This window comes from Felis catus, chromosome B1 (genome assembly GCF_018350175.1).
Source record: "Felis catus isolate Fca126 chromosome B1, F.catus_Fca126_mat1.0, whole genome shotgun sequence".
In the NCBI taxonomy this organism is placed as follows: Eukaryota; Metazoa; Chordata; class Mammalia; order Carnivora; family Felidae; genus Felis; species Felis catus.
The window spans coordinates 225,425-252,032 of NC_058371.1; the positions used below are offsets into that span (position 1 = coordinate 225,425).

At 43.9% G+C, this 26,608-nt stretch overlaps 1 long non-coding RNA gene across 1 annotated transcript in view; it reads right to left on the reverse strand.

Annotated features, from left to right (window-relative positions):
• The window catches only part of LOC123384720, a 38,450-nt gene extending 22,914 nt beyond the window's left edge, over nt 1-15,536 (reverse strand). Inside the window, exon 1 of the long non-coding RNA XR_006596176.1 lies at nt 13,508-15,536. This is a non-coding gene — a long non-coding RNA (uncharacterized LOC123384720). The remainder of the gene's footprint in view (nt 1-13,507) is intronic.
• Nucleotides 15,537-26,608: the final 11,072 nt, after the last annotated feature.

Sequence of the window (26,608 nt, forward strand, 5' to 3'; positions counted from 1 at the left end):
AAAATAACAATAATACTGTTTCAGTTTTCAGGAATATTCCCATGAAAGGAGGTCTGGAAAAAGTGAGCCAGGCCAGGAGATGTAAGTGTGGAGTGAGATGCCATCCTCCTCATGTTATTTCCACAAACACAGTGACTGCCCTGTAGTCCTCAGCCTCTAAACACTTTTGGCTGCTGGAGGCACCACCAAAGATGACAAACAAGCTAACAACAGAGAGGCCTGTAGGCTCTTGGGAAAGAGTTTTACTCTTTGTAAAGTAGATAACACCATAGATATATCTCAGAACACACAAGCTAGAGACAAGATCAGGAGAGAGTGCTGTATAAAGAGACAAAAGGTTCCAGAGAGAGAGTTACAACTGAAAATGGTCACCTCATCTCCCTTGACCTTCTCTGTGTCCATAGTAGGGACAGAATTCTTGTTCCTCACAGAAGCTGCACCAGGTTCTGCGTTTGATAGAGGCCAAAAAATGGATGGAGGTTTATTCCGATTTGCATAGACTGGGTGGAAAAAGAAAAAAAAAAAAAAAACCTCTGTGCCTTCCTCCACCATCTTGCATTGCTTCCTACAATCAGGTCCCTTACCAGAAACAGAGGGTTTTCCACATGGCAAAGGTAACCCCTTGGGACTCAAGGGAGCCTTGAGGGAGGCACCAGAAGCTTTGTTTGGATATTTGGTAATCAACCAACTGCAGACAGGTCAGGGCTCAATTCATTGGAAATCAACACTAAAAGAAGGGTTTCCTAATACACATCATGGGAAATGACAATTTATCGCAGATTAAAAATTAAAATATGAATGGCTTAGTTAGGATAATGTCAGTAAATGTCAGCATGAACAGCACACTGTCCTTTTCTACAAGGCATGTGTGAGATTTTTCAAGTGGTGTACTGTATATATCATCTGCCTTATGTATCTGACAAGGGATTATGTAAGTATTCATGAAAAGAATTGCCCTTGAAGGGACTAATACTATAGTAATGAAGAAGGGAAAGGTTAATGCTATGTGGAATGACCTGCAAAGTTTCAGGGTTACACTAATAAAATAACATTAGAGGAGTGAAATTTCACAATGATTTACTTTACTAATGGAGTACTATAGTTCACAATATAAAAAAAAATTAAAGAAAAAGGGACCTCTAAACAGAGGAAGGAATGTCTGTATTCTTTATACTATGGGAAGAAGACTGTGGAATGAGAAGGTTGTAAGAGGATCATGATTTTGGTTTTCAATATAATGTGTTTGAGACATTTGTTAGACATACAAGCAAGGGCATCAAGTGGATAAATAAGAGATGGCAGTTCGTGGGGAGGTCTGGGCTGGTGATTTAAACTTGAGGATCATCAGGGGAAAAGGTATTTAGGAGACTGATAACAGCGAAAAGAAGAGATGTGAGGATTGAGATGGGGCGCCTCCAATATTTAGGGTTTGGGGAGAAACAGGAACCAGCAAAGAAAACCCTGAGGTAGAAGAGACTTGATCAATGTGGTATATTGCAAACCAAGTGATGAAGCTGATTCAAGGAAAGTGTCTTAGTCAGTTCTGATTAATATAACAGAATACCACACATGGGTGGCTTATAAACAATACAAACTTATTCTCAAAGTTCTGGAGTCTAGAGGACCAAGATTAAGGAGCATCTTAGTCAGGTTCTGGTGAGAGCTCTTTTCTGGGGTACAGATTTCTCTTTGTAATCTCATGCGAGGAATCGACATGTATTCCTCATGTGAGGAAGCAGAGAAAGGAGGCAGGCTCCCTCATGACTCATTACAAGGGCACTAATCCTATCCCTAAGGACATCATCCTCATGAGGGCATCTAATCCTAATTACTTCCTGAATGTCCCACCTCCTAATACCATCATATTGGGGAGTAGAGTTTTAACATACAAATTTAGGGTAGGACATAAACATTCAGTCCCTAACAGTGAACATTTGCATTGATCAAAATATTATTGATAGGTCAAGTAAGATGAAGACTAAGAATAAAGAAAGAAGCCTAGTATTGCTCAAGGGACTTAGCAATATGGAGGTCTTTGGTGACGTTGAAAAAAAGAAGCCTAATTTGAGTAGCTTCTAGAGGTCATGGAGGAGAGAAACTGGAAAAAATGAATGTATCTCTGGTTTAGGCAGAGAAAGGGGACAGAAACATGGAATGGGATCTAAGAATGACCAATGGGATCAGGAGAGGAATATTTTTCTTAGGGGAAAAGCAATAACATGTTTATATGTTTTGGGGGATGATGCAGTCAATAGGGGAAAATTGACCATGCCAACGAGGTGAGAGTTGCCAACATCCTAAGGAAGGGGGAAGGAATTGAAGGTCGTGAATCTAATGGGATCTAATGTAAGGCTGGAGGGGCTGGCCTTGGGCAGGAGCATGGACACTTCCTCTCTAGGAGCAGCAAGATATACCTACTAACTAATTCTGCTTTTTCAGTGGAACAGAGAACAAAGGAATCAGCTGAGATGAATAATCAAGACTGATGCATTAGAGGGACACCTGGGTGGCTCAGTTGGTTAAGCGACCCACTTTGGCTCAAGTCATGATCTCACGGTCCGTGGGTTCAAGCCCTGTGTTGGGCTCTATGCTGATAGCCCAGAGCATGGAGCCTGCTTCAAATTCTGTGTCTTTCTCTGTCTTTGCCCCTCTTCTGCTTGCTCTCCCTCTCACTCTCTCTCAAAAATAATCAATAAACATTTAAAATTTTAAATAAAGACTGATGTATTAGAGATTGGAGGAGGGAAGGAAGGCTATGGAACAGTCATGTAGGTGAGTGGACCAGAGAAATGCAGTAGGATAGCAGGGCGGCCCCACCACCAGTTTAATATTAGCACTTAGGAGTTTCAATGAGACCAAGCAGCTGGAAAAGATAGGGACAGAAGAGGCAAGAGTGAAGAGTTGGAAGATTTGTTAACAGTATAAAAACCCTATTAAGGATTTATCCTCCAACCTACAAGATAAAGGGAAGCTAATCCTGCTTGTCGAGCAGGGCAATGGCATAATTTAATTGGGCTTGCAAGAAAGAAAACTCTGATCGGTAAGAACATGATGGGCTAAAAGTTTTTAGTGGAGATATGGGTTTTGTGGTATCTAAAACTCATGCTTATGACCAAAAAATATATAGTTTGCTCTATAAACCTAACCAAGTAGGGGAGGAGCCAAGCTGGTGGAACAGCATGGAAGTTCTTTTCGTGTCTCGCATCCATGAAATACAGCCAGATCAACATTGAACCATCCTTAACACCTAGAAAACTTCTTTGAAGATTAACACAATGATCTGTATAACCTAAACAATAGAACTCTGCAGGTACACAGAGCAGATAGGTGAACGGGGAGAGAGAAGCCGAAGAGGGCTGGGAGCTGTTTTTGCTTGTGAAGAGAGGACAGAGATGGGGCGGGGGGAAGATTATGGGAAAAGCTGCCCTTTCAAAGCAGCCAGAGAGAAAGTTGAAAGTGTCAACCATCACAGGGACTGAACTATAAAGGGAGAAAGGAGGGGGCTTAAATTCCATTAAGACTCTATAAACAGGGGGAGTGCAGAGTCTGAAACTCCACAGCTCAATAGCGGGCAGTGTTCAGGAAGGAAGGGTGAATCCCCAGGAGCAGAGTGGGGTCTGGGAGGTCCTCAGGCCATCCATGGAGAAGCGGTTCCAATGCTGAAAGGACATTTGGTAGAGGCTGTGTGACCACCTGGTCCCAGCAGACCCCAGCGAACAACCACATTCGCTGGTGCTGGAACAAGGTCATTGAGGGTGAAGTCTGGTGCCAGATGTGTGTTGTGATTTGCCATAATCCCTGAAATGCCACTGCTACAGGATCGGGTGAACATTTTCTGGGGCGGGCTGGCACCCAGCCACAGATCTGGGCATTGGCAGCAGCAAGGTCCTGGGTGCACCTGGAACCCAGCCATTGCTCAGTGAGACCCTCCCCCAGAGGATCTGAGCAGATAAAACCCACAGTGCCTCAGAAGTGAGGGGTCAGGAAACACAGCCGCAACTGATGAAATTCAGGAGGAGATGGAGCCTGGAAACTTAGTCTTCATCATGGACAGTGTTAAAGTGGGGAGTAGAGAGAAACCAGAGACAAAGGATGGGTGTGCAATTGCTGGTCGGGGAGAGCAGAGTTCCGATACTAGAAACTGGGTAGCTGGGTGACGCCATTTTCACCATTCCCGTTCATGTGCATACACACCAACCAGAGCCACAACATTCCACCCCAGTAAGCTAAGCAGCACCATCTAGTGGAGAATAGATCCATTACACTAAGCCCTGCTGGACTGGGCCAAACTCACTCTTCAGGAACACCTGAACAAATCTCTCCACCTGCTTAGTTTATGGACTACAAAGTGCTTCATCATTTGACTTCTATGGGAAAGCAATGTAAATTCAATCGTATTTCAGTCTGTTCTCTGGTCCATCTATTCAACTTTCTTTTTTTTAATTTCTTTTCTTTTTCTTGAATACAGAAAGAGAAAATTTTATTTTTATTGTCACTTTTTATTAAAAATATTTTTTCTGTATTTTTTCTGCTATATTTTTTAATTTTTTGTAGTTTTTTTCAAATTCTATTTTACATCCCTCATTTCATTTTATTTCAATGTATTCATTTTCTCGAATTTCCAAAGGTTTTCCTTTTTCCCCCCGTGTTTAATCTAATCTACCAAGTTACTTTTAATAGCCAGATAAAAACACACCTAGGATCTATTATCATCATTTATTTGATTTGTGTGTGTGTGTGTGTGTGTGGTGTTTTTAATTTTTTAATTTTAATTTTTTACCTTATTAATTCCTTTTCTTCTTTCAAAATGACAAAAAAGAATTCACCCCAAAAGAAACAGCAGGAACAAACGACAGCCAGGGACATAATCAACATAGAAATAAGCAAGATGTTTGACCCAGAATTTAGCAGCACGATAATAAGAATACTAGCTGGGGTCGAAAATAGGTTAGAATCCCTCTCTGTGGAGATAAAAGAAGTAAAATCTGGTTAGGATGAAATAAAAAATGCTATAACTGAGCTGCAATCTCGAATGGATGTCACGGCGGCAAGGATGGATAAGGATGGATAAGGATGGATAATCAGTGTTAGAGAGGACAAACTTATGGAGAATACTGAAGCAGAAAAAAAGAGGGACACTAAGGCAAAAGAGCATGATTTAAGAATTAGAGAAATCAGTGACTCATTGAAAAGGAACAACATCAGAATCATAGGGGTCCCAGAAGATGAAGGGAGAGAAAAAGGGGTAGAAGGGTTACATTAGCAAATCATAGTGGATAACTTTCCTTACCTGGGGGAAGGCACAGACATCAAAATCCAGGAAGCACAGAGGACTCCTGTAAGATTCAACAAAAACTGACCATGAAAAGGCATATCAGATTCAAATTCACAAAATACTCAGGCAAGGAAAGAATCAGGAAGGAAGCAAGGGAAAAAAGTCCTTAACCTACAAGGAAAGACAGACCAGGTTTGCAGTGGACCTATCCACAGAAACTTGGCAGGCTAGAAAGGAGTGGCAAGATATATTCAATGTGCTGAATCAGAAAAATATGCAGCCAAGAATTCCTTATCCAGCAAGGCTGTCATTCAAAATAAAAGGAGAGATTAAAAGTTTCCCAGACAAACAAAACTTAAAGGAGTTCGTGACCACTAAACAAGCCCTCAAGAAATTTCGGGGAGACTCTCTGAGGGGTGAAAAAATGAAAAAAAGAAAAAAAAAGACTAATAGCACCAAAGACTGGAAAGCACAAGAAAAAACCACCACAAACTCCGACTCTATAAGAAACATAATGGCAATAAGCTCATATCTTTTAGTACTCACACTAAATGTCAATGAACTAAATGCTCCAATCAAAAGACACAGGTAACAGAACGGGGAAAAAAAAAAGATCCATCTATATGCTGTTTACAAGAGACCCACATTAGACCTAAAGACACCTTCAGATTGAAAGTAAGGGGATGGAGAACCATCTATCATGATAATGGTCACCAAAAGTCAGAGTAGCCTTATTCATATCAGACAATCTAGACTTTAAAATAAAGACTGCAACAAGAGATGAAGAATGGTGTTGTATCATAATTAAGGGAGTCTATCCACCAAAATACTTAACATTTGTAAACATTTATGCTCCAAATGGGAAAACACCCAAATATATAAGTGAACTAATCACAAATATAAAGAAGCTCATTGATAATAATACCATAATAGTATGGGACTCCAACACCCCACTTACAACAATGGAAAGATCATCTAAAGAGAAAATCAACAAACAAACAATGGCTTTGAGGGAGACTCTGGACTTAACAGAGATCTACAGATCTACAGAATAGATCATATAATGGGACACAGATCAGCCTTCACCAAGTACAAAAAGGTCGAGATCATACTATGAATATTTTCAGACCACAATGCTATGAAACTTGAAATCAACCACAAGAAAAAATTTGGAAAGATAAATACTTGGAGAAAAAAGAACATCCTACTAAAGAATGAATGGTGGAAAGCAAGCTGGTGCAGCCTCTCTGGAAAAGTGTGGAGGTTCCTCAAAAAACTACAAAGAGAACTACCCTACGACCCAGCAATTGCACTACTAGGCATTTATCCAAGGGATACAGGTGTGCTGTTTCAAAGGGACACATACACCCCCATGTTTATAGAAGTATTATCAACAATAGCCAAAGTATGGAAAGGCCCAAATGACCATCGATGGATGAATGGATAAAGAAGATGTGGTATATATATATATATATAATGAAATATTACCCAGCAATCAAAAAGAATGAAATCTTGCCATTTGCAACTACGTGGATGGAACTGGAGGGTATTATGCTAAGTGAAATTAGTCAGTCAGTGCAAGACAAAAATCATGTGACTTCACTCATATGAGAACTTTAAGAGACAAAACAGATAAACATAAGGGAAGAGAAACAAAAATAATATAAAAACAGGGAGGGGGACAAAACAGGAGAGACTCAAAACTATGGAAAACAAACAGAGGGTTACTGGAAGGGTTGTGGGAGGGGGGATGGGCTAAATGGGTAAGGGGTACTAAGGAATCTACTCCTGAAATCATTGTTGCACTATATGATAACTAATTTGGATATAAATTGTAAACAATTTTTAAAAATTTTTAAAAAAAAGAATGAATGGGTGAACCAAGAAGTTAAAGAGTAAATTAAAAAGTACATGGAAGCCAATGAAAATGATAACACCATGGCCTAAAACCTCTGGGATGCAGCAAAGGTAGTCATAGGAGGAAGTGTATAGCAATTAGGCCTTCCTAAAGAGGGAAGAAAGGTTTCAGATACACAACCTGAACTTATACCTTAAAGAGATGGGAAAAGAATGACAAATAAAAACCAAAACCAGCAGAAGACAAGAAATGATAAAGATTAGAGCAAAAAACAATTCTATCAAAACTGAAACAAAAACAAACAAACAACAAAAAATCCCATGTTAAACAACAACAACAAAAAAAAACAGTAGAACAGATCGATGAAACCAGAAGCTGATTCTTTGAAATAATTAATAAAATTGATAAACCACTAGCAAGTTGGATCAAAATAAAAAGGAAAGGACCCAAATAAATAAAATCAAGAATGAAAGAGGAGAGATCACAACCAACACAGCAGAAATACAAACAATAATAAGAGACTATTATCAGCAAATATATGCCAATAAAATGGGCAATCTGGAAGAAATGGACAAATTTCTAGAAATATATAAACTACCAAAACTGAAAGAGGAAGAAATAGAAAATTTGAACAGACCCATAACCAGTAAAGAAATTGAATTAGTAATCAAAAATCTCCCAAAAAACACGAGCCCAGGGCCAGATAGCTTTCCAGGGGAATTCTACCAAACATTTAAGGAAGAGTTAACACCTATGCTCTTGAAGCTGTCCCAAAAATAGAAATGGGAGGAAAACTTCCAAACTCTTCCTATGAAGCGAGCATTACCTTGATTCCAAAACCAGACAAATATCCCACTAAAAAGGAGAAGTATAGACCAATTTTCATGATGAACATGGACGCAAAAATCTTCCACAAGATATTAGCCAACCAGATCCAACAGTACATTTAAACTTTATTTACCATGACCAAGTGGAATTTATACCTGGAATGCAAGGCTGGTTCAATATCCACAAAAAAAAAATCAATGTCGGGGCGCCTGGGTGGCGCAGTCGGTTAAGCGTCCGACTTCAGCCAGGTCACGATCTCGCGGTCCGTGAGTTCGAGCCCCGCGTCAGGCACTGGGCTGATGGCTCAGAGCCTGGAGCCTGTTTCTGATTCTGTGTCTCCCTCTCTCTCTGCCCCTCCCCCATTCATGCTCTGTCTCTCTCTGTCCCAAAAATAAATAAACGTTGAAAAAAAATTCAATTAAAAAAAATCAATGTGATTCATCACATCAATAAAAGAATGGACAAGAACCACATGATCCTCTCAATAGATGCAGAGAAAGCATTTGACAAAATACAGCATCCTTTCTTGATAAAATCCCTCAAGAAAGTAGGGATAGAAGGATCATATCTCGAGATCAAAAAAAGCCATATATGAAAGACCTGACGCTAATATCATCCTCAATGGGGCAAAACTGAGAGCTTTCCTCCTAAGGTCAGGAACAAGACAAGGATGTCCACTCTCGCCACTGGTATTCAACATAATATTGGAAGTCTTAGCCTCAGCAATCAGACAACACAAAGACATAAAAGGGATCCAAATCAGCCAGAAAGAGCCCAAACTTTCACTCTTTGTAGATGGCATGAAACTCTATGTGGAAAACCAAAATAGTCCACAAAAAAACTGCTAGAAATGAACCATGAATTCAGCAAAGTGGCAGGATATAAAATCAATGCACAGAAATCAGTTGCATTCCTATACACCAACAATGAAGCAACAGAAATAAAAATCACGGAATCGATCCCATTTACAATTGCATCAAAAACCATAAAATACCTAGGAATAAATCTAACCAAAGAGGTGAAAAATCTATACACTGAAAACTATAGAAAGCTTATGAAAATAATTGAAGATGACAAACACACAAAAAAGAAAAATATTCCATGCTCCTGAATACAAAGAACAAATATTGTTAAAATGTCAATAGTTCAAAGCAATCTACATATTGAATGCAATACCTATCAAATAACACCAGCATTCACCACAGAGCTACAACAAACAATCCTACAATTTGTATGGAACCAGAAAAGCCCCCAAATAGCCAAAGCAATATTGAAAAAGAAAACCAAAGTAGGAGGCATCACAATCCCGGACTTCAAGCTATATTACAAAGCTGTAATCATCAAGACAGTATGGTACTGGCACAAGAACAGACACTCAGATCAATGGAACAGAATAGGAACACAGAAATGGACCCACAGATGTATCACCAACTAACCTTTGACAAAGAAGGAGAGAATATCCAATGGAATAAAGACAGTCTCCTCAGCACGTGTGCTGGGAAAACTGGACAGTGATATGCAGAAGAATGAGCCTGGACCATTTTCTCACACAAAAATAAACTCAAAACGAATGAAACACCTAAACGTAAGATAGGAAGTCATCAAAATCTTCGAGGAGAAAGCAGACAAAAACCTTTTTGATGTTGGCCTCTACAACTTCTTACTCAACACGTCTCTGGAGGCAAGGGAAACAAAAGCAAAAATGAACTATTAGGACCTCATCAAAATAAAAATGTTCTGCACAGCAAAGGAAACAATCAGCAAAACTAAAAGACAACCAACAGAATTGGAGAAGAAATTTGCAAACGACACATCAGATAAAGGATTAGTACCCAAAATCTATAAAGAACTTATCCAACTAAACACACAAAAAACAAGTAATCCAGTGAAAAAGTCGACAACGACACGAGCAAACAGTTCTCCAAGGAAAACATCCAGATGGCCAACCGACACATCAAAAAATGCTCAACATCACTCATCATCAGAGAAATACAAATCAAAACCACAATGAGATACCCCCTCACCCCTGTGAGAATGACTAACATTAACAACTCAGGCAACAACAAATGTTGGCGAGGAGGCAGAGAAAGAGGAACTCTTGCACTGCTGGTGGGAACACAAACTGGTGCAGCCACTCGAAAACAGTAGGTATGTTCCTCAAAAAATTAAAGAGGACTACCCTACAACCCAGAAGTTGCACTACTAGGTATTTATCCAAGAGATACAGATATGCTATTTTGAAGGGACACGTGAACCCCAAAGTTTATAGCAGCACTATCAACAATAGCTCAAGTATGGAAAAAGCCCAAATGTCCATCAATGGATGAATGGACAAAGAAGATGTGGTATATATACATACATACATATATACACATATATACATATATATATGCATATATACATGGTATATGTATGTATACATGCATATATACATGGTATATATAAGTGTATGTATATATGTACGTATATATGTGTGTGTGTGTACATATATATGTATGTATATATGCATACACAATGGAGTATTACTCAGCAATCCAAAAAAATAAAATCTTGCCATTTGAAATTACGTGGATTGAACTAGAGGGTATTATGCTAAGTGAAATTAGTCAGAGAAAGACAAATATCATAGGACTTCACTCATATCAGGACTTTAAGATACAAAACAGATGAACATAAGAGAAGGGAAGCAAAAATAATATGAACACAGGGAGGGGAAAAACATAAGAAACTCTTAAATGTGGAGAATAAAAAGAGGGTTACTGGAGGGATTGTGGAAGGGGTAATGTGCTAAATGGATAAGGGACATTAAGGAATCTACTCCTGAGATCATTCTTTCACATTATACTAACTAAATTGGATGCAAATTTAAAAAATAAATAAAGGAAAAATTTTTAAAAACTAGCCCAGTAAATAAAAGACTTCCCAACAGAATATTTTTTGAAAACTCTGAGTCAGTCATGCGTCCCCACTAACCTTGTAACTAAGTGGCTTTCTTAATTTCCCTAGTTTCTCATAAATATGGACAATGTGCTCTGACACAAATCTGCTCTTGCCCTGCCTCAAAGTTAGCAGAAGGTAAATATTCTCCTATGACTTGGCTTGTTAAAAAGAAAAGAAAAGAGGAAAGAAGATTCATTGGAGATAAATCAACTATTTCTCATGATGGAAAATCTGCATGATTACTTTGGACATAATGTATTGCATTTGTTTCTGGCTGACTTTGCCTAAACTAGTGAAACTTTTTAAATGACCAAATATTGCACGTTTCACTTAATCACACGCATACGCACACACACACACACACACACACACACACACACACACAAATAGCATGAAACAAAAGTGAAGAGGATATAACATAAATGCAATAAGGACATGAAAGATTAGTTTTCCTATAAAACGTAAAATAACTGCTTTGGGAACAGTTTTCCATTTGATAACTGCAAAAGCAAAGTTATGTTGACTTCCAATTTATTAACCATTTTTACAAATACTATTTTTAATGATAACTCTAAATACAAATGGGATTATGGTTCAGAAAGAGGGAAACATTTTTTTTTCTTTTTAGTAAATTAATCATGTCAAAAACTGAAAGGATATCAGTTTTGCAAAAGACAATTCCAACAGACAACGTTGTTGGTATCTGAACCATTATGTCAGTAAAAGTACAGTCAGTGAGGCTGTATCCTTGACTCAAAATCATGTACCATTTGTGGAAGGAACCCCAGAAACTCTCCTCCAACATGATGATTGTCATCTGGGAGCTGTAATTTTTTTTTATTGACGAAATGGAATGTTCAAACTATCTTTATCATTATTCCAGTCTCTGGATTTTTAACTCCAGCTCAGTTCTAAAATGGCATTAATTCATTTGCCTCGGGTTACTTATCTTAATCCTGAATACCCAAATAAAAGAGACCTCAAATTAATTTTTTGATTATTAAAGAAAATAGGTCTACCACAATGATATATGCCAAAACTTACTAGGTAAGATAGTATGCTTATCTTTTCCAAGTTACTAAAAGATTAATGATTTTATTAAGCTTAATGGTCAACCTGATATATGATGGTTTCCTAGGGAAACAAAAGTAATTTATGCTTGGAGTTTCAGGCTATTTCTTTGTTTTAATCAGCAGTCATTATAAGGATGCTACTGTCTACAGATTTATTCTACACCCATTTTCCATGTTTCAATTTATATTTAAGAGAGAGAGAGAGAGAAAGAAAGAGCATGAGCCAGGGAGGGGAAGAGAGAGGGAGACACAGAATCTGAATCAGGCTTCAGGCTCCAGGCTCCCAGCCGCCAGCACAGAGCCCAACACGGAGCTCCAAGTCATGAGCAGTGAGATCATGACCTGAGCCGAAGTCAGACGCTTAACCAACTGTGCCACACAGATGCCCCTATTGTGTAAAAATGCAAATTTGGAATTCGCAAATTAATATCAGACTCCAAAAGTAGTGACTATTATCTAAACCTTCAGCTCATTCACAAGGTGCATTTACTTTGAACAAAATTAATTTCGATAAGATGCCCTAGTCTTCTATTTTGTAGGAGCTACACAGACATAGAAGCAGAAAACCAGCAACTTCGTCATACACAACGTAAGAATCATCCCTATGCCCCTGATATGAATTGAAAACAACCATTACATGGCCACTTGATCAATATCAATAAGCTCAGGGCAATGGTTTGGAAATGCCAAATGAAACCAGAGCTCAACACGTGTAAGGAGTCACACCATGACCTATAGTATTTCCATCTACATGTCCAAATGACAACTATTAACAGCTGCTTTCCTGTCAATTTAATGATTGCACAACTTGCATGAATGCAAATATAACATACCTTTTAAAACAAAGCTCATTCTGAAATATAAAATCTATGCAGAAAAATCCTAAGTTCTATTTTAAACAATCAGCTGCACCCAAAGAGAGAACAATACTCTCTTAATTATAAATAACTGACTTTCAAAGTCCACAACGGTTTTTCACCAATAGAGCTCAGGCATGTTATCAATAACACATGGTAAACTCTTACAGCAAGGACAATGACCTTTTCCTCTATATTTTAGGATAAAATAAAAGCTATTGCCTTGACATTATAAATTCATTGTATAATTCTGACCTCTTACAAAGGAAACAAACTCTCTTAGTACTCTTAGTGGCTAAATTTTACCAAGGGAAGAATACATTTAGATAATCATTAAAGATAACAGAAATTGCAGCAGTAAAAAATAAAAGGATGTGAGATTCAAATTCAAACTGTGGGTATAATTACTCAGATTCTAAACTTAACCCCATTTTCTGAAATGTGACACCAGCTTTACACGTACCATTGCCTACAATATATCAGGCTGAAGTATGGCTTTTCCCTGTTCATCTTGGGGACAGTGTGGTAGATGAAAGAAAGTGGGCTTTGGAGCCCATTAGAATGAATTATCAAAAACACAGCACTTACTAGTACTATGATCTCAGAAATATGACCTACTCTCTTTGGAGCTTCAGATTGTTGATTTTAGAAATGAGAGTAATCATATTCACCTCACCTGGAGGTTATGATGCGCCTTCTAAGGATGTAATTCCAGTGCCAGCCAAGAACTTGGAGTATAGAGGTAGAGGGAAGATGCAAGCCTATACAAATAAATAAACAGATTTATAATTTGGGCTAAGGGCAAACTGGAATTAGCCCTGTGTGAGCAAATAATGGGGACAAGGGCATACAGGGAAAAAAAACCCATGTAGGTAGTGACTAGGTACAACAGACAGAAACCTGTTATAGAATGGATTTACCCCCAAAATCCATACGTTGAAGTCCTAACTACCCATGTGACCATAAGTGGATACCAGATCTTGAAAGATAAAGTGGAGGTCGAATGAGCTGATTTGGGGGGTGGAACCCTACTCTGATAACTGGTGTCCTATAAAAAGAGAGTGGGCACCTACACACACAGAAGGAAGACCACGTAAAGACAGTGGGAATGAGGTCTTCCACCAGTCACGGGGAGAGGAGACCCACCCTTCCACACCTTGATCTAAAGTGTGAGAAAATAAATAAATCAATTTCTGTTGCTTAAGCTACCCAGTCTGTGGTAATTTGTGATGGCAGACCCAGCAAATTAATACGAAATCCCAACATTTACTCAGCAAATGGTGTTTCAGCCTTTGTAGGAGTTAGGCACTGTTCTAGAGCCCTAAGGAAACAGCCCTAAACAAAGCTAGTTTGGTCTTTGGACCCCATGGAGCCAACATTCTGGCAGGGACCGAAGCAGGTGACAGACAGCAAGCAAGAAAAATAGATGATGCCAAGGGCCAGGAAGAAAAAGAATGCGGGGAAGGGATATCGGGTCTTCAGGTCGGAGAAGGAGCAGTTTTCAGCTTTAGATAGAGAGCTAGCAGAGACTCCACTGATCAGGTGATGTCAGAGCAAAGATATGATGGAAATGAGGGAGTATGTCATGTTGGCATGTGGGAGAACATTCCGGACAGAGAGAGGAAAAGTGACCGCAAAGACCTGAAGCAGGAATATGTGCCTGACATGCTCAGGGAGCAGTGAGGGGTCAGTGTGACTGCAGCCCAGTAAACAATGGGAGGGAAAGAGGAGATGCCTTCAGGGAGGTAGCAGAGTCTGGGGAGGATAGCACCTGTGTGGTAGACTGAGTCAGGCGTCTGGAGACATGAAGAGCTGGAAGCAGGGCATAAAGTCTTGGAGGCCCCAGCTGCAAGTATATAGGAGACTGAGGCTGGCTGAGATCACCCCGGAGTAAGGACGGGCGGAAAGCAGATGGGGAGTGGGAAGAAGATGAGGACCAGCCAACATGAGCAGTGGCCCAGACAGTGGGAGGAGGAAGGAAGTAATGTTCAAATAAAGGGAGTAATCAAATGTGTCTGTAAAATGTTGTCACGTAGTCCACATACTGGGGGTTGAGACTTCACTGTGAGCTTCAGCGATGTGAGTGTCGTTCATTAATGAGATGAGAATTAGGGATGAGTGGTAGAGGAAGCCCACTCAGACTCAGCTGACAGAGACAAGGGAAGGTCTGCAGGCGCTGGCATGTGCAATGCTAGGCATAGGAAGACAAAACAGGTGGTGCTGGATGGGAAGTGATTGCTCCCTGTGGGCTGGGAGAAACAGCTGCAGGTGCACAGGATGGCCGGGTCCCGAGGAAACCCCCAGTGTGCAGGAGAGAGGGAAGCAGTGTGGGAGGTGTGTTAGCAAGAGATGGCTTCCTCCCTTAGGAACACGACTCAACTGTGACAACGGGACAGCGGGACAACTGTGACAACGGGATACCAGCCAGAGCCGTGGGGATAGATGTAGCAAAGTGGGCAGCTGTGAGATTGTTGGGACTGTGTGTGATTGGGAAACACAATAAAGATGCCCTATGTTCTCTCTGCCTGTAGAACGGGATCATGGCCAGCGTTTCAATACTGATGCACATGAGAAACAGAGCATCAAACCCTCCATAGGGACTCCCAAGTTGTCTTCTTACAGGAGTCTAGGGAAGATGGCGGTGTAGGAGGACGCTGGGCTCACCGCGCATTCTGCTGATCACTTAGATTCCACCTACACCTGCCTAAATAACCCAGAAAACCACCAGAACACTAGCAGAACGGAGTCTCCGGAGCCAAGCACAGACGAGAGGCCCACGGAAGAGTGTAGGAAGGGCGGAGAGGCGGTGCGCTGCACGGACTGGCGGGAGGGAGCCTGGGTGGTGGGGTAGCCTGCCAGCCAAGCAGAGCCCCTGAGTCTGGCTTGCAAAAGCAGATGGGCCAGACGGAGTGTGTTCCAACAGCAAGTGGGACTCAGCATCTGGGAGGTCATAAGTTAACAGCTGTGCTCCGAAAGCGGGAAGGCTGGAGGACAACGGGAGGGAGAGTTGCTGAGTCCTGGGACCACAGAGCTCAGTTTGGCGGGGAACAAAGGCACTCGCCATAGCCATCTCCCTGGCCTAGCCCCCAGCCAAAATCCCAAATGGAACCAGTTCCTGCCAGGGAACTTGCTCGCTCCGCGCGCAAACACCCAACGCTGTGCTGCTGCGGAGCCAAACCTCCGGCAGCGGGTCTGACTCCCTCCCGCTGCCACAGGGCCCCTCCTGAAGTGGATCACCTAAGGAGAAGCGAACTAAGCCTGCCCCTCCTGCCCCCCTGCACCTTGCCTACCCACCCCAGCTAATACGCCAGATCCCCAGCACCACAAGCCTGGCAGCGTGCAAGTAGCCCAGATGGGCCACTCCACCCCACAGTGAATCCCGCCCCTAGGAGTGGGGAAGAGAAGGCACACACCAGTCTGACTGTGGCCCCAGCGGTGGCCTGGGGACAGACATCAGGTCTGACTGTGGCCCCGCCCACCAACTCCAGTTATACACCACAGTACAGGGGAAGTGCCCTGCAGGTCCACACCACTCCAGGGACTATCCAAAACGACCAAACGGAAGAATTCCCCTCAAAAGAATCTCCAGGAAATAACAACAGCTAATGAACTGATCAAAAAGGATTTAAATATGGCACAAAAACAGACAAATAGACCAATGGAATAGAATAGAAACCCCAGAACTAGACCCACAAACGTATGGCCAACTCATCTTTGACAAAGCAGGAAAGAACATCCAGTGGAAAAAAGACAGCCTCTTTAACAAATGGTGCTGGGAGAACTGGACAGCAACATGCAGAAGGTTGAAACTAGACCACTTTCTCACACCATTCACAAAAATAAACTCAAAATGGATAAAGGACCTGAATGTGAGACAGGAAACCATCAAAACCTTAGAGGAGAAAGCAGGAAAAGACCTCTCTGACCTCAGCCGTAGCAATCTCTTACTCGACACATCCCCAAAGGCAAGGGAATTAAAAGCAAAAGTGAATTACTGGGACCTTATGAAGATAAAAAGCTTCTGCACAGCAAAGGAAACAACCAACAAAACTAAAAGGCAACCAACGGAATGGGAAAAGATATTCGCAAATGACATATCGGACAAAGGGCTAGTATCCAAAATCTATAAAGAGCTCACCAAACTCCACACCCGAAAAACAAATAACCCAGTGAAGAAATGGGCAGAAAACATGAATAGACACTTCTCTAAAGAAGACATCCAGATAGCCAACAGGCACATGAAAAGATGTTCAGCGTCGCTCCTTATCAGGGAAATACAAATCAAAACCACATTCAGGTATCACCTCACGCCAGTCAGAGTGGCCAAAATGAACAAATCAGGAGACTCTAGATGCTGGAGAGGATGTGGAGAAACGGGAACCCTCTTGCACTGTTGGTGGGAATGCAAATTGGTGCAGCCGCTCTGGAAAGCAGTGTGGAGGTTCCTCAGAAAATTAAAAATAGACCTACCCTATGACCCAGCAATAGCACTGCTAGGAATTTATCCAAGGGATACAGGAGTACTGATGCATAGGGCCACTTGTACCCCAATGTTCATAGCAGCACTCTCAACAATAGCCAAATTATGGAAAGAGCCTAAATGTCCATCAACTGATGAATGGATAAAGAAATCGTGGTTTATATACACAATGGAATATTACGTGGCAATGAGAAAAAATGAAATATGGCCTTTTGTAGCAACGTGGATGGAACTGGAGAGTGTGATGCTAAGTGAAATAAGCCATACAGAGAAAGACAGATACCATATGGTTTCACTCTTATGTGGATCCTGAGAAACTTAACAGGAACCCATGGGGGAGGGGAAGGAAAAAAAAAAAGAGGTTCGAGTGGGAGAGAGCCAAAGCATAAGAGACTCTTAAAAACTGAGAACAAACTGAGGGTTGATGGGGGGTGGGAGGGAGGAGAGGGTGGGTGATGGGTATTGAGGAGGGCACCTTTTGGGATGAGCACTGGGTGTTGTATGGAAACCAATTTGTCAATAAATTTCATATAAAAAATAAAAAAATAATAATAATAAAAAGGATTTAAATAATATAACAGAAAGTGAATTTTGAATAATAGTCATAAAATTAATCGTTGGGCTTGAAAACAGTATAGTGGACAGCAGAGAATCTATTGCTACAGAGATCAAGGGACCAAGGAATAGTCAGGAGGAGCTGAAAAACGCTATAAATGATATGCAGAATAAAATGGAAACTACCACGGCTTGGATTGAAGAGGCAGAGAATAGGTGAACTAGAAGATAAAATTATGGAAAAAGAGAAGCTGAGAAAAAGAGAGATAAAAAAATCCAGGAGTATGAGGGGAAAATTAGAGAACTAAGTGATGCACTAAAAAAGAAATAATATACGCATAATTGGTATCCCAGAGGAGGAAGAGAGAGGGAAAGGTGCTGAAGGGGTACTTGAAGAAATCATAGCTGAGAACTTCCCTGAACTGGGGAAGGAAAAAGGCATTGAAATCCAAGAGGCACAGAGAACTCCCTTCAGACGTAACTTGAATCGATCTTCTGCACGACATATCATAGTGAAACTGGCAAAATACAAGGATAAAGAGAAAATTCTGAAAGCAGCAAGGGATAAGCATGCCCTAACATATAAAGGGAGACCTATAAGACTCGTGACTGATCTCTGTTCTGAAACTTGGCAGGCCAGAAAGGATTGGCAGGAGATCTTCAATGTGATGAACAGAAAAAATATGCAGCCGAGAATCCTTTATCCAGCAAGTCTGTCATTTAGAATAGAAAGAGAGATAAAGGTCTTCCCAAACAAAACCTGAAGGAATTCGTCACCACTAAACCAGCCCTACAAGAGATCCTAAGGAGGATCCTGTGAGACAAAGTACCAGAGACATCGCTACAAGCATGAAACCTACAGACATCACAATGACACTAAACCTGTATCTTTCTATAGTAACACTGAACATAAATGGACTAAATGCACCAACCAAAAGACATAGGGTATCAGAATTGGTAAAAAAAACAAGACCCATCTATTTCCTGTCTACAAGAGACTCATTTTAGACCTGAGGACACCTTCAGATTGAGAGTGAGGGGATGGAGAACTATTTATCATGCTACTGGAAGCCAAAAGAAAGCTGGAGTAGCCATACTTATATCAGACAAACTAGACTTTAAATTAAAGGCTGTACCAAGTTGTCTTCTTACAGCAGACATTCCCACCTCCTTCCTGCACCCATCACCTCTGTGATGCCAGGCAATCCCTGATCTGCTCTCCATTTTTATGATTTTTGTCGCATCAAGAATATTATACAAATGGAATAAAAAAGCATGTGACCTTTTTAGGATTCGCTTTTCCCCTCTGGGCATAATTCTCTGGAGACTCAGTCCTGCTGCAGTGTTTGTCAGCAGTGTGTGCCCTGGCACTGATCACCTGTGAGCACCCCACCACATGGGGATAGCAGGGTTTGGCTGTCTCCCTATGGAAGGACACGTTGTACTAGGCTGGGCAATGGCCCTCAAAGAAAGCAAATCCTAATAGCTGGAATCTAACTCCCATCGATGGGACCTAGTTAAGGATCTTGAGTCCTGGGTTGTCTGAGTGAGCCCTAGATGGAATCATGAGCATCCTTAGAGAGGCAAAGGGAGACTTGACAATAGAGGAGGCACTGTGTCCATGGAGACAGACTGGGGTGATGTAGTCCCAAGCCAAGGGAGGTTGGTGGCCACCGGGAGCTACCAGATTGAAGGGATACACTGTCCCCTGGAGCCCTGGGGTCTCCGGAGGGAGTACAGCCCTGCTGACACCTTAGTCTCAGTGAAGGAATTTTGGGTTCCTGGCCTCCAGAGCTGTGAGAGAACATGATTTTGGTCTCATAAGCCGCCATGTTTGTGGTAACAGAGCAAGTGTGCACACAATAGGTCCCCATTCCCATCTCCCTCGGACTTTGGAGTCTTCTGTCCCTGAGAAAGTCTGGCATTTCAACCTAGTTGACTGCAGGCAGCCATTGACTCATTATTATGACCATTCCCAGTTCTCCAGACAATACATTAAATTACATTTCCTGCAGGAAGAACCGTGTATCCATGTCTGGCCTATCGTACGTCACCCTCTTTTGTGTAATACTCTTTGAACCCACTCCCATACTCGCCCCCCCATCTCCTACCAGTGCAAAGTGGTAATACCCTGAAATTTCCCTGCATTGGCACCTGACCATGCATGGACCTGATCCCACCCCTCCATTTGGAGTACACTGGAATCCCACTATTTCCAGGAAGTAAACACGGATGGTAGACATGGAGACTGAAGATCACTGCTCTTGGTGATGACAGTATTGTCTTAGGTGAAGCCATTGAAACCTTTCTCTAGGGGCCCTGGGGGTGGGGTTAGACTTGTCCTCAGATAGGGGGAGCTGCTTCTCCTGGCAACAAACGCAAGATACTCACCTCATGAGGCCATACGTTTTCTGATGTTTTTCCCTGGCTTTCAACTTATCTTATTTCCTGCATATACCCCAGACACCCAAAACTGACCCCGGGCAGGCTCTGTAGCTGTCCCCCATGGCCACAGTGACAGCGATCCTCCAGCGTGCTGTCCTCCATCACCCCGCACCAGCATTAGTGGTAATGTGAGCAAATGTGAAATCACCTCTTACCACCAATGACCAGTATCCACTCCTGCCATCAAGGAAGCTACTTGTATGTCTTCTACTGGAAAAGCAGTCCAGTCCCAGAGTCCCTGTTCCAGGCGGTTTTCTGCAGCCATTCATGGTACAAATTACCATTGGTTCAGGACTGCGACAGGAGGCAGATAGCACACCCAAAAGCAGTGAGTGAAGAGCACTGCAAGGGTAAGGGAACTTCCAGGAGATGGTGGAGAGGGCAAAGCAGCCATGCTAAGCAAAGGTAAGATGTTTCCACTAAGAAGAAAGTGCAAAGGAAAGTGGTTCCTGATCCTGTAACATTTATCTAGAGACAAGGGTCTTGTGGAGAGATGTAATGCAGAGGAACACAACTACAGAAGCTCCCCGTTTTCCATGGGGATATGTCTGGAGACCCCAGGTGGGTCCCTGAAACCACAGACAGTACAAATATTATAGTGGCCATGAAGGGGTGCTGGCGGCACACACCTACAGGGCCCATGAAAGGTTGCAGGTGGCTCATGCCTACATAGCCCATGAAGGGGCACAGGTGGCTCGCCCCTACATGGCCCAGGAAGGGGCACAGGCGTGACATATTTACATGGCCATTGAAGGGGCACAGAAAGGCTGCAAGCGTCAGACCCCTGGTGTCAAGTGGGGTGGGGTGCATGTTTGAATGCCCTACATTGCCAATGGGGATTCTGTGCATGCGTGAACACCCTTCCCCGCCAAGATGAGTGGGGCCAAGTGCGAACTCTCCCTCACTGAGGGAAGGTTGTGCGCCTGTACAAATGGTCTACCTCACAGAGCAGGGGTTGTAGGCATGCCTGACCACACTTCCGCCAGGAGGGGAGGCTTTGCACATGCGTGAACACCATCCTGGCGAGGGGAGCGGGGAGTATACGTCAAGGCCCTCCCTCGCCACAAAGTTGTGGGGCGCGTGCGTGAAAGCACCCCCCTCATAGAGCGGGGCTTGTTCGCATGTGTGAACACCCTGTTTTGACGCAGGGGCAGGGTGCATATGAGAACCATCTCCCTTGCAGAGAGGGCTGGGTGCATGCACAAACACCATCGCACAATGAGAGGGTTTGTGCACACGTATGAACACCCTTCTGTCCCTAGGGGCTGCAGTGCCCATGTGTGAATAGCCTCCCGTGATACGGGGGCAGGGCGCATAGGTCAACACCCTCCTGTACCAAAGTGGGGTCCAGTGCATGGGTGAATATGCTCCCATGCCAAAGGGGGACATGCTAATGCTTGGAAATCCTTGCCCAGGGGGAGAGGAAGCTTGATCAAACCCTAACCCTACCCCTGATGGTAATGGTAACCCTAAACATTACCTTAAGAGACTCCTGTTTCTTCAGCTATGAAAGTGAAAAGAACCATTCATGAAACATCACATTTAATAGTGACATCACTACTTCCTCCCTGAGGGCTGGCACTGTGCATGGGTGACTGACTCACACGCTGACAGGGGGCCAGGTGGAAGCCTGAACCACCTCCTGTGCTAAGCGGGGCAGGGCGCATGTGCAAAGGACCTCCCTTACTGAGATGGGCGTTCTGCACATGCGTGAACCTCCTGCCACACCCAGGGGAGGGGGGCGCATGTGCAAATGCCTTCCCTCATTGAGGGGGGCTGTGCGTCTGCGTGTACAGCCTCCTGCAGTTGGGGGCAGGAAGCATGCATGAATGCGCTCCCTCGCTGGGGGGGTTTGTGCCCATGTAGAAAGGCGCTGCTTCCGGAGCGGGAGTTGTGTGGTGAGGGTGAAGAAGAAATGCTGCGCATCCCCGATGCTGGCTGGGGAAATGTCGTATATGCCGTGAGCTATGCCAAAGATAACAAAAGAACAACGGACGAGACAGACGCCTGCTTCTTCAGGAATGAAAGTGAAAAGAGGCATCCAGGAAATATCTGATTGAAAATGCTTTTAGGGGGGGTGCCTGGGTGGCTCAGTCGGTTAAGCGTCCAACTTTGGCTCAGGTCACCATCTCGCGGTCCGTGAGTTTGAGCCCCGCGTCGGGCTCTGGGCTGATGGCTCAGAGCCTGGAGCCTGCTTCCGATTCTGTGTCTCCCTCTCTCTCTGCCCCTCCCCCGTTCATGCTCTGTCTCTCTCTGTCTCAAAAATAATAAAATAAACATTAAAAAATTAAAAAAAAAAGAAAATGCTTTTAGGTACATTAATTTTTGAAAGAGACAAAGAACACAAGTGGGGCATGGGCAGAGAGAGAGAGACAGACAGTATCTGAAACAGGCTCCAGATTCAGAGCCATCAGTACAGAGGCCACCCAGGGCTCAAAACCAGCAACCTAAAGACCACGACCTGAGACAAAATGGGACGCTTAACTCAATGAGTCACCCAGGTGTCAAAGAAAACATCTGAATTAAAAGGAATATCACTGCTACATCGCAGATAAAGTGGAGCAGATGGGGCACATTCATGAAGCCCTTGCACACTAAGGGGGGATTGCGATCATGACCTAAACCTTACACTGACACCTATTATTAATCTTAACCATAACCCTTACCTTAATAGATGCCTGCTTCTTCAGCTGTGAAAGTGAAAAGAACCATTCGAGAAACATCAGTTTTAATACTGGCATCACTAATCCCAATCTAAGGATTGGCGAGGACATGGGTGATGCCATCACTGCAGAAGGCTTGGAGGGTCGCATGTGTGAACCCACCCCATGCACCAAAAAGGGATGGGGCAGTACATGAAATCCTACCACACCATGAGAGGGCGGGGTGACTGTGTGAAACACTCCAGAACAAAGCTGGGATTGGGAGAGGTGAGAATGACCTCCGGTGCAGAGAGACTGGGACAATAGCAAGAACGCACTCCCTCGCAGATAGAAGGCAGTGTCCACGCATGAACACCGTCCCACTACAAGTGGGGGTGCAAGCATGAACTACTCCTTGCCCTATCCCTAACCCTATCACTAACCAAAATCACAACACCTAAACCTAACACCTAATCGTAACCATAAATAGGATTTTATGGGATAACCCCTAACACCAACCCAAACCATAACCCTAACCCCTAACACTAAACCCAATCCCAAACCCTAACCCAATGCCCACGACACACAGGAATGGTGTCACTTCAGCACTGGTGAAGTCCCTGGAGAGAGCATTAACCCTAGTTAATGCTCTCTCTGGATGGGGACCCAATTCCTATCTCTGAGAACACCACAAAGGGCCCAAAGCAGTGCAGGATTACTTGGCACAGAGCGGGGAACATCATCATGACATTTCCAAGGTCTGCATGGAGCTTCACAAGGTGGTTGATGAGTCCCAAATGAAGATGGCACACACATGAGGCTGGCCCTGGCATGAAAAGGCTAAGCCTGAACAGCCCGCTCTGATGAGGCCTACACTCAATCCTCTGGGGAGACCACTACCGTGCTGAAGTTTCAGCACTTGGAGCTTCCTGGGACCTAACCCTAACCTTAACTGTGACACTCAACATACCGCTCAACCTAAACCTCACGCCAACTCTAAACTTAACCCTACACCTGACCTGCACTCGCGCATGGACCCTCATTCAGACCTCCAGGGTGATCATGGCACTGGTGTCGCTTCAGCACTGGCAACGTCCTTGGACCAAACCATAACCTTGGCTAAAGCTCTCTCCCAATGGGGACTCAATTCTGAAGTCTGAGGACACGATGGACATGGGGCCCAGAAGCGGAGGAGGATTACTCGCCATGGAACCTGGAACATCACCATGTCATTCACAAAGACCAGAAGGAGATTCACAGGGGACTTCTTGAGGACTAACTGAGGAGTGGCCCTGGCACCCAAAATTCAGCCTGACTGGGACTCTCCCTAGACCCCTCAACTCAGCCCTGCAGGGAGACCACTGCCCTACTGGGGGTATAGCGCCAGGAGCCTCCTGTGACCAAACCCTAATCTTAACGGTGACCCAGAGTATACACATGAACCTAAACCTCACCTCATCTTTAACCCTCACCCTACACCTGACACACACCACGCATGGGCCCTCACTTCATCGATCCAGGGAGATCACAGGACTGGTGTCACTTCAGCCCTGGAGATTTCCCTGACCCAAACCCTAACTGTAGCTAAGGCTCTCTCTGCATGGGACCCAATTCCAATGTCTGACAACAGCATGCACAAGGGTTCAAGAATAGGTGCAGAAATATTCAGCATGGAACATGGAACATGGAACATCACCATATCATTTCCAATCACGGCTCCCGATGCACAAGAGGATTCCTGCAGCCTACCAAAGAGTGCCAGCTATAGATGTCTGGCCTTGGAATGCAAAGACTAACCCTGACCAGGAACCTCCCTTTTGCACTCCAGTCAGCCATTGGGAGGGAGACAACTGCACTGCTGTAGGTTCAGTGCCTGGAATGTCCTGGGACCTAATCCTAACCCTAACCAGAACCCTAACCCTAACACTAAACCTAAACCTAGCCCTATCACTCACACTAACTCTACACCAGACCCACACCCGTGCATGTGCCCACATTTGAGCCCTCCATGGAATTCATGAGAATGGTGTCGCTTCGGCCCCGTCACATCCTTGGACCGAACCCTCCCCTAGCTAAGCCTCTCTCCCCATGGGGGCCCAATTCCAAAGTCTGACAACAGCACTCACATGGGGTCAAGAAGCGGTGCAGGATCACTCGGGATAGAACGTGGAACATCACCATGTCATTTCCAAGGCCTAGCTGCAGCTGCACGAGAGATTCCTGAGGCCTATCCGACGAGTGGCCCATGTACTTGTCTGCCTTGGAACACAAAGACTAATCCTGACTGGAACCCTCCCTTGTCCACTCCACTCAGCCCTTCGGGGAGACAATTGCACTTCTGTGGGTTCAGAGCCTGGAGCCTCCTGGGACCTAATCCTAACCCTAAATATACACCTAACCATATGTAAATCAACCAAATGTAACCAAATGTAAATCAACCAAATGCTACCCCTATCTCTAAACGTAACCCTACACTTGATCCACACCCTCTCATAGACCCTCACTACAGCCCTCGAGGAAGATCACAAGACTGGAGTCACTTCAGCCCTGGTGACATCCCTGGACCGAACCCTAACCCTAGCTAAGGCTCTCTCCCCATAGGGACCGAATACCAAAGTCTGACAACACCAAGCACATGGGGTCCAGAAATGGTGCAGTGGCACTCGGCATGGAACCTGGAAGCACACCATGACGTTTCCCAGGCCCGGCTGCATCAGCCCAAGAGGATTCCTAAGGCCTACCCGACCAGTGGCCTATAGAGTTGTGTGGCCTTGGAACCCAAACACTAATCCTGACCGGCACCCTCCCTTGTACACTCCACTCAGTCCTTTGGGGAGACAACTGCACTCCTGTGGGTTCAGCGCTGGAACCTCCTGGGAACTAACACTAACTATAAACCTAACCATAACCCTCACCCAAAACCTAACCCTATCTCTAACCCTAACCCTACACTTGAGCCGCACCCTTGCCTGGGCCCTCACTTCAGCCCTTGAGAGAGATAAGGAGACTGGAGTCACTTGGGCCCTGGCGACGTCCCTGGACCGAACACTAACCCAAGCTAAGGCTCTCTTCCCATAGGGACCCAATTCCAAAATTGGCCAACAAAACACACATGAGGTCCAGAAGCGGTGCAGGATCACTCAGCATAGAACCTGGAAAATAACCATGTCAGTTCCAAAGTCCACTGCAGCTGCACAAGAGGATTCCTGAGCCCTACCCTACTAGTGGCCCATACTCTTTTCTTGCTTTGGAAGGGAAAGAACAATCCTGACCGGCACCCCCCATGAGCACTCCACACCCATTGGGGAGACAACTGCACTGCTGTGTGTTCAGCGCCTGGAGTCCCCTTGAATCTAACCCTAACACTAAACATAACCTTCAACCAAACCCTAACCCGATCTCTAAGCCTAACCCTACACATGACCCACAGCCTCTCATGCGCCCTGAATTCAGACCTTAAAGGAGATCACGAGACTGAGGTCGCTTCACCCCTGGCAACGCACTGGAACCTAACCGTAAACCAAGCTAACGCTCTCTCCCAATGGAGACCCAATTCCAAAGTCTGACAAAACCACACACATGGGGACGATTAGCTGAGCAGGATCACTGGCATGGAATGCTGGACATCACCATGTCACCTGGAAAGCCCAGCTGC